General features: G+C 42.5%; 1 pseudogene; it reads right to left on the bottom strand.

Annotated features, from left to right (window-relative positions):
- LOC145398503 (uncharacterized) overlaps positions 1–10,000 on the bottom strand; it is a 116,171-nt pseudogene that overhangs the window by 79,673 nt on the left and 26,498 nt on the right.

Raw genomic sequence — 10,000 nt, 5'->3', positions numbered from 1 at the left:
AGTATAAGTGGTTGGGGAATGGCTGGGAGAAGAAGAGATGAGAGGAGGGAGGAAGAGATCAGTAGGTCGGAAGTAGTGGAAGCGATGAAGAAGATTAAGCTGGGAAAGGCCCCAGGAATTGATGGAGTGTGTGGTGAAATGCTTAGGTATGGGGGTGAGATTGTTGTGGAGTGGATATGGAAGTTGTGTAGATTGCCTTGGGAAGAGGGAAGGGTTCCAGAGGACTGGAAATCAGGTATAATTGTTCCTCTGTACAAAGGAAAAGGGGAGAGAGAATTATGTGGTAACCATAGGGGTATTTGCCCTCTTAATGTGACTGGTAAAATATATGGTAGAATACTCATTGATAGGGTTAGGCATATGACAGAGGAGCTAGTTGGAGAAGAACAAGGGGGATTTAGGAAGGGAAAAGGGTGTGTAGATCAGATATTTGTTCTAAGATGTTTAGTGGAGAAGTATCTAGAGAAGAGAAGGAAAGTGTATGCTGCCTTCATGGACTTGGAGAAAGCTTATGACAGAATAGATAGGCAAGGTATGTGGAAGGTATTAAGAATATATGAAGTGGAGGGGAAATTGTTGAGTGCTGTGAAGAGTATGTACGAGGGAGCTAGGGCTACGGTGCGAGTGGATGGTGAGCTGAGTGAGTTCTTTGATCTCAATGTGGGACTGAAACAGGGGTGTGTAATGTCTCCATGGCTGTTTAATATATATATGGATGGGGTTGTAAAGGAGGTACAAGGTAGGGCAGTGAATGTGGGGGTGGCCCTAATGAATGAGGGTGAGATTTGGAAGCTTCCGGTGTTGCTGTTTGCTGATGATACAGTATTGTTGAGTGAAGATGAATGGGAGTTGCAAGGTTTGGTGAATGAATTTGGGACAGTGTGTAGGAGGAGGAAGCTGAAAGTTAATGTAAACAAAAGTAAAGTTATGGTGTTTGAGAGGAATGAAGTCACAGAGTGTGCAGTGAGGTTGGATGGTGAGGATATGGAGAATGTGAGCGCATTCAAGTACTTGGGTAGTGTGATGAGTAAGGATGGAACTTTGAGGGATGAAGTACGTGAAAGGGTACAGCAGGGAAGAAAGGTTGTTGGTACACTGAAAGCAGTGATGAGAAATAGGGAGGTGAGTATGGAAGTTAAGAAGTCACTGCATGATGGTATTGTGATCTCTACCCTGACGTATGGAAGCGAGGCGTGGACCTTGCAAGAGGGGAACAAGTCAAGAGTGAGAGCAGTGGAAATGAGTTACTTGAGAGGATCATGTGGAGTGACGTGGAGGGACAGGTTGACGAATGAAGAAGTGAAGGAACGTTGTGGGGTAGATGTGGATGTGGTTGAAATGATTAGGAGAAATACACTGAGGTGGTTTGGACATGTGGAGAGAATGGAGAATGAAAGACTGACTAAGAGGGTGTATGTAGGTGAGGTGGAGGGAGGGAGAGGGAGGGGTAGACCGAGGATGAGGTGGAGGGATGGAGTTGAGAGGTATATGAGGGAGGGGGGGGTGAGTTGGGGGGAGGGGAGTCAAATGGTGGGTGACAGAGTGACTTGGAGGCGTTTTGTCTGCGGCCACCCTTTGCGGGATTAGGGCGTCGGGCTATAGATAGATAGATAGATAGAGATTATTATTATTACTATTATTATTATTATTGTTGTTATTATTATTATTTTTATAATTATTTATTTTTTATCACTATAATAACATATCTGAAAGGGATTTTTCTTCTTCATTTCTTACAATTGAAATCCTCCTCTTTCTTACCAAAGCTCGTTGCCACGACCCCGCGTCCGTATACCTGGGTTGAAACGATTTTAAATTTACTACAGTATATATGTTTACCCGGGTCTATACTCCTTTTATTCTTACCTGGCCTAAAACTGACCTTTCTGTATCCTTTCTGAGCTGTAACAATAGACTGGCACAAGAATATGATGCTAGTCACGAAGAGGTTCAATGAAAAGGATGTAGGGCTGTAATATTGTCTTTCTGCCACTGAACTTCCTTGAAATAAGCTGCAAAGGACGAAAATCTGGCCCAAGTCTGAGCAAAAGTAGTCTAGTATCTGGAGTCTTTACTTTCACATTTTTATTAAGGTATTTCAGGTAATTTTCTAGGCCACATCATGTTATAAGGCGGACTCGAAACGCTCAGACGCGGTAAGTAAATAAGTAAATAAATAAATGAAAATAAAGACATGTATGATTATGATGATGGTGATGATGATGATGATGATGACGCATTTAAGCTACATATACTGTATACTCACTTCCCCACCTCCCTCTCTCTGCTATACCCGGCTTGCACACACACACACACACACACACACACACACACACACACACACACACACACACACACACACACTCTCTCTCTCTCTCTCTCTCTCTCTCTCACCTCTGTGCGTCTTAATGCTACTTATTGTGTCATTCTTTTGTCTTTATTCTCCTGTCTCTTTTCTTTCCTTTATATTCTCTTTTTTAACGATTTCTGTCTGTCTGTCTGTCTGTCTGTCTCTCTCTCTCTCTCTCTCTCTCTCTCTCTCTAAATTAAAGCTTCGCTACTTTTCTCTTTTCTTTTATTCTCTTTCTCTCTTCCTCTTCTCTTCTTTTTTTAAAATATTCCTCCTACTCTTCTCTTCCTCCCTACACCTCTGCTTTCCTCTTGCTCTCTCTCTTCCTCTCTTTTCCTAGTCTTCCTCTTCTCCTTCACCTCTCTTCTTCGTTTCTTCTTTCCTCTTTCCTCCTCCTCCTCGTCGCTCCATCTTTTCCCTCTTTTCTCCTTTCCTCATACTCTTTATCTAATCATTCCTCTCCTCCTCCTCTCCTGATCTTCATTTTCAAGCCTCTTACCTCCTCTTTCCTCTTTTAACCTCTCTTCTCCTCCTCCCCCTCCTGACGTCATCCTCCTTTTCTTCTCTTCCTCTCTGTTTCTCCTTCAGCTTCCTTGGTATCATTCTCTCTTTTTTATCTATCTCTTGTCTCTCTCTCACTGCCCCTGTACTTCTCTTTTTCTCTCATTTTCCTCTTTCTTTTTTTTTTTTACTTCTCTTTCTCTCTTCCTCTTTCTTCTTGTCTCTCTCTTCCTTCTCATGTACCTCAGTATTTATGCCTTCTACTTCTTCCTCCTCTTTTCCTCTCTTCCCTGTCTTCTCCTCCTTTTCCTCCTCTTGCTTCCTTCCTCATTCTCAAGTCTTTCTCCTAGTCTTTCTCCTCCCTGTTTCCCTCCTCTCTCTGTCTCTCACCATTCAGCTCTCCCTCCTCTTTCTCTCTTTTCCATCTTCCCTATTCCTTCCCTCATTTCCTCCTCCCCTCTTCCTCTCTCCTCCATCTTCCCTCCTCCTTCCCACTTTTTCTTTCCCTCCTTACCTCCCTTCCCCTCCTGTCTTCCTCATTTATCCCTGTCTCCCTCTCTTACTTTTCCTCCAAGTCTTTCTCATTCTCTCTCCCTCTAACCTTCATCCTTCTCCCCTCTTCTGTCCTCCACTGTGCTCCCTTTCTCCTCTGTTTTAGTCTCCCTCTTCTGGTCTTCCTCCTTCCTTCTTCCTCCTCTCTTTTCTCCTTCTCTTTACTCCCCTCGCGCACTCTTATATTCTCCCTTCTCCGCCCCTCTTCCTTCCCTCCACATCCTCTCTTTCTCTCCTTCTCCATGCCTCCATCCTTCCTTCCTTCCCTCCTTCTCTCTTTTTCGCTCCGCTTCCGTGCCACTCTCCTTTCCTTCCACCATCATGCTTCCCTCCTCCACCTTCTTTTTTTTTCTCTCCACCTCCTTCCCTCCTCCACCTCACCTCTTTCTCTCCACCTCCTTCTCTCGCTCCTCCAGGCCTCGTAAGAACTGCCACGTCGTCTTAAGGAAACATCAGTATAGGGACGCTTACTCTCATCACCCCTTGGCCCACCTCCAGACCCACACCTCCGCACAGGGGTCACTAGAGGTGCACACAATTATGAGATGCACACGATTCCGGGGTGCACACAAGGCCATACCCACACATACATTCACATACGTACACAGACAAGTAAGCACATGCTTCGTCATTATTATCATCACCACTATCGCACTCATCATCATCATCATCATCATCATCATCGTCATCATCATCGTCATCATCATCTTTACTATCATCACGAACTCTAGGGTATGTATTCTTGTCTTAGGAGGCTCCCTAGCGCCTCTTCCTTAGAGATTTATTTTTGGATACAGCTAGTTAATATCAGTATGGTGGTCAATGAATGGTTTAAATGAGAAAGAAGAGGATAGTACGGAGTAATAAGCAAAGAAATCGCTTATGGAGAGGTGTTAGGGAGCCTTCGTAATCAACGAGAATACAACTGTAGATCTGATGTCAGCGCGCGCACGCACACACACGCACGCACACACACACACACACACACACACACACACACACACACACACACACACACACACACACACACACAGCCAGTACTCGAGTGAAAGTGAATTTGTGATGCACAACCTACTAATTTTGCTCGAGTTAAAGAAAAGAAAAGAAGTCAGAGAAAAAGAAAAATCGTTTGGAGAGCAGCAGCAGCAGCAGCAGTAGTAGTCGTAGTAGTAGTAGTAGTAGTAGTAGTAGTAGTAGTAGTAGTAGTAATAATAATAATAGTAGTAGTAGTAGTAGTAGTAGTAGTAGTAGTAGTGGTGGTAACAGGATAGAGGAAAAAAAGAGTGGAAGATTTTGCCAGTGTAAGAGAAAGTGGATGGCATATAAATATAATAACTTAATGAATTAATTACAATATCCAGAATAACAAGGAGGAATTAGTCTTTTTTCTTGATGACATTACGATAAAAAAATAAAGAAAAATTCAGTCACCTCTTTGAGATTCGAACCTACGCAAGGCCTCCATTCCGATCGGGGCGCTGAAACCACTAAACCACCAGGGACTATAGCTGTGACGAAACCTAAAGAAACTGAACGATAAACCAGTCTTCATAACAAATAATTATATTCTTTTTACTTTAACTTTCCTAATTTTTTCGTTCTTTTGCAGATCATTTCACGCAGCTTACTGGCAGAAGACAGTGGCTTTACGTACAGAACTTCGCAATTGCACTCATGTGAAAATGAAACTAATAATTTGATCAGACTTTAATCTTTCCAGAAGGGCATGGGTTTTATGGCTTTGATGTATTTAATCATTTACTTCAATATCAAATCACTCATCAAACAGAACGGACACAAACGTTAGCTCATACCATACTGACATTAATCACCATTCTGCAAACACATATATGCTCTGGGTTAAGTAGGTACAGCTTAATGGATTTCAGTTCTTGGAAATACTGTATATTTCATTAAGCAGGTAATATAATTTACATTTCTTACCTGTTCCAGCGTGGTCCTTTTTCCCGCCTTGATTTCATCTTTCTTCTTCCTCTTAATATTCATCCATTTCTTGTACACTTGTATTTTCTGAAGTGGAGTATCGTGTGGAAAGGAACAGTTCAGTTTGGTTGTTATTTTCTGCCACGTGTCCTCTTTCAATTTATGTGTAACCCCACCACCAAGTTTTCACTTAAGGATCTTTTTATCCTCCTCTATAAGTTGAACAAGATACAGCTCCTTTTCAGGCGTCCAGTTGGCCCCTCTCTTCCTTGAAGTCGGAGATGGCACGAAGGACGTAGAGGGTGTAGAATCCATTTTTAACTTGCTGCAGTTTACGGTCTTAAAATATAGTTCCCACGTTGAGTCTCCCGCCTCTGTTTACATACAGGGCGTTGAGGATTCGTCTGCACCTTTTTCGATATTGGAAAATAGATAACTGATGAAAATAACATTTTATTACATTTCATTACAGGAGAGTCGGTAGAATAATAAACTTAAATTTTAGTAATATTTTTCTTATGTATTATGGTTGTTAGTGCTTTTAAACCATATAGTTTCATATTGTAAATTTTGCTATGTGAGGTGTTTCATACTTGGGTTATTTGTCACAAGACTTCACTTAAAATTAGCTGGGAATATGACTTTAGTCTTTTATGAAATACTTTTAAGCTCTTTTCTCAGCTAAGTGAAAAAGACAAGCTAAGTATTAAATTTAAGAAAGATTTTGAGAATCATTGTTAATACGGGCCTAGCATCGTATTCTGGTGCTAAATCCCGTGTTACTGCTCGGTATTCAAGAGGTTGAGACTGTAATTTTAGGCCAGCTTAGAGTGAAAAGGACATAGTATCACAAGTGTATGAATGGAGATAAATGTTTTTCAAGCAGTGGAGATAAACGTTTTTCGAGCAGTGGAGATAAACGTTTTTCGAGCAGTGAAAATAAACGTTTTCCATGCAGTGGAGGTAAACGTTTTTCGAGCAGTGGAGATAAACGGTTTTCGAGCAGTGGAGATAAACGTTTTTCGAGCAGAGGAGATAAACGTTTTTCCAGCAGTGGGGATAAACTTTTTTCAATCAGTGGAGATAAACATTTTCGAGCAGTGGAGATAAACGTTTTCCAAGCAGTGGAGATAAACGTTTTTCGAGTAGAGGACATAAACGTTTCTCGAACAGTGGAGATTAAGTTTTTACAGTAATGGAGATAAACGTTTCTCAAGCAGTGGAGATAAACGTTTTTCAATCAGTGGAGATAAACGTTTTCCAAGCAGTGGAGATAAACGTTTTTCCAGCAGTGGAGATGAACTTTTATCAAGCAATTCTCATATTTAACTTAAGCTTAGGATCTTTTGTGAATATGACTCCAGGGGAAGGAGGTAAATACAAGCTTGCTAATCTGTATATGGGCGTGGTGAGTCTATCGGTGATCCAGAGGAGTAGATAGATGGAGTCCTCGGGGGGATGAGACACGTCGCAGGGCAGTGACGCAGACCCTCCCCGTAACCCCGTCACCTCCACCACTGGGACTGTGACGGAGAGAGAGAGAGAGAGAGAGAGAGAGAGAGAGAGAGAGAATTAGAGGGAGTTAAAGAGAGGTAGAGACCCTACCCTCATACCCCTTCACCTCCATAACCGTATCTGTAAGAGAGAGAGAGAGAGAGAGAGAGAGAGAGAGAGAGAGAGAGAGAGAGAGTAATGAATACATTTGTGTCTAGGAAAAGTTTGTGTGTGTGTGTGTGTGTGTGTGTGTGTGTGTAGCGTTAAGTATATGTGAAGGCAGGCCTCGTTGTGATAATCATAATTGCACTGTAACGAGGCAATAACCATTCCCTACATTTAATGACCTGCACGGGCTGCTTAATCACCCTCATTAACCCTACCAAGCCAAGCCAGAGGAGGATACCATAATCATTTACCTCTGTCTGTCTACTTCATTTATATCTGTTTGTCTATTAGGTAAAAACTATATCCCTTTCACACTATCCTGATCTAGAATTGTCATCTCTCCATCTTGAATACTGACATATGGCTTGAGATTTGCACCAGAATATGATGCTAGTCACGAAGATGTGCTATGGCAAGAATGCAGGGCCACAGCATTCTCTTATTCTGCCATTGAGTTACACGAAATAAGCTGCCAAATCTGGGCCAGGTTATGGTAAAAGGAGTATAGTTTTGCCGTGACATTAGCTTTAAAATTGCCTTGGTTTACATTTATGGGTAAGTATGTGAATCTCTACACAGCTTCTTTAAAAATAATAATAATAACTCGATTTTGAGAGACAAATTAGGAGGTGGAGAGATGTGGTGTTGACGTGGATGTGACTGACAGCGTTAGGAGAAAATTACCATGGGATGATTTGGACGTGTGTAGAGGATGGAGAATGAGAGACTAACTAGATGAGTGTATGTGAGTGAGGTGGGGAGACGGGAGGGGGTGGAGGAGACCGAGAATGAGATGGAGGGAAGGAGTGTGTGGTGACAGGAGGGCAGCGAAATGGCAAAGGACAGGGTGACATGGAGGCGATTTGTTTGTGGCCACCTCTTAAGGCATTAAATTTGAGGATGGCATTTCTTAGTGAAGTGGGAACGATATTATTTTTTTTCCTGCGACGATGCAAGCGTTACAATATTCAGTACTCCTGTTAAATAACTTAGCCCAATACTGTCATCTCTCCATCTTGAATGCTCAATTGGAATAACAGGTTAACACGAATATGATGCTAGTCACGAAGAGGTGCAGCGTAAAGGATTTAGAGCCGTAGCATTGTCTCCTTCTGTCACTGATCTACGTGAAATAAACAGCAGCAGGACGAAAATCTAGGTCAAGTTGAAGTGAAAGAATTATAGCTGCCGATTTTAATCCACTTACGGGGGACTTCTGGCAATAAAGGAGTTAAAGATGAACACACACACACACACACACACACACACACACACACACACACACACACACACACACACACACACACACACACACACACTAGGGTTTATTGCGGCCTTGACCTTAATAAAAAGTTAGAATAATTTTCCAGACAAGGTTAAACTTAGTAGACTATGGTTATAAATTTCTCCCCTTAACGACCACACATACACTCTGTTGTATTGGTTTCTCGTGCATTTTTTTTTACCTCTCTCTCCCTCTCTCTCTCTCTCTCTCTCTCTCTTTCTCTCTCTCCACTTTCTAGCCGGTCATTAATTTCGTGGCCTCCCTCTTGCCCTGAGAGACAAACCAACGTTATGAATCACTCTTTTTTTGCAACTACCTCAGTTCGACTTACAGTTTCAGCTTCATCTGTTGTTCTCCCTGTCCATCTATCGAGGCTTGCAATTACTCTGTGTCCATCTATCGAGACTTGCAATGGCTTTCTATCCATCTATCGGGTGGTAGGTAGTGGCGAGCAACACCCACTCATTTGATTATAATGCTGCCTACATCCTCCTTCACCTTTATCATTTTTCTTCTGTGTCTACCCTCTTTTCATACTGCTTTTACCATTCTTCTTGTCACTTCTTATTACGGTACTCTTATTTCCACTTCGTGACTCTACACTGAGTGACAAGTCTAATGATTTCCTGAATCCCAGGAAACCATTTACAGCGCTGGGTGGTAGCTATGTAACCAAAACACGGCTTGATGTGGAGCCTACTGTGATCCCTAGTAAACTGGATGGAGGGGAGCAAATGCGGCGTCCATCCAGGAACCAGACCTTCACACTATTATCTCCACCTTGCTGTAAATAGGGACGGCTGAGGGGTGTGTTCGGCTAGATAGACTGGGATTAATTAAAACAACAGTCCATCTATCGAGGCCTGCAATTGATATCTGTCCATCTATCGAGGCCTGCAATTGATATCTGTCCATCTATCGAGGCCTGCAATTGATATCTGTCCATCTATCGAGGCCTGCAATTGATATCTGTCCAGTTATCGAGGCCTGCAATTGATATCTGTCCAGTTATCGAGGCCTGCAATTGACATCTGTTCAGCCATCGAGGCCTGCAATTGATATCTGTCCAGCTATCGAGCCCTCCAATTGGTATCTGTCCAGCTATCGAGCCCTGCAATTGATATCTGTCCATCTATCGAGGCCTGCAATTGATATCTGTCCAGCTATCGAGCCCTCCAATTGGTATCTGTCCATCTATCGAGGCCTGCAATTGATATCTGTCCAGCTATCGAGGCCTGCAATTGATATCTGTCCAGCTATCGAGGCCTGCAGTTGATATCTGTCCAGATATCGAGGCCTGCAATTGATATTTGTCCATCTGTCGAGGCCTGCAATTGATCTCTGTTTAGCTATAGAGGTCTGCAGTTGCTCTCTCCCTCCGTCTTTCGAGGCTGCGTGTCTGTGTGTGTGTGTGTGAATTTATAAACAATAATGATTTCTTCCGACGTGGCCAGAAAACCAAAAGGCATTCTTTGACTGTACTCTGTTCACTCTAATTTGGCCTAAAATTGCCATCTCTCCACCTGGCAGACGGAGGTGTGACAGGACGTTAACAATGGAGTGTGGTGTTAGTCGCGAAGTGCTGTTAAAATGATGTAGAAATATTTGATTGTTTTTTTCTGACTGTGATTCGTGCAATACGCTGCGGAAGGACGAAAATGAGAGGATAGGAACAAAAAGTAAAAGAGAGAAGGGAGATGAACTTG

The sequence above is a fragment of the Coenobita brevimanus genome, chromosome 5 (genome assembly GCF_032717465.1).
Source record: "Coenobita brevimanus isolate Jiangsu-jjx chromosome 5, ASM3271746v2, whole genome shotgun sequence".
NCBI lineage: Eukaryota > Metazoa > Arthropoda > Malacostraca > Decapoda > Coenobitidae > Coenobita > Coenobita brevimanus.
The sequence above is the reverse complement of the archived record's forward strand: the minus strand, read 5'-3'. Positions and strand labels throughout refer to the sequence as shown.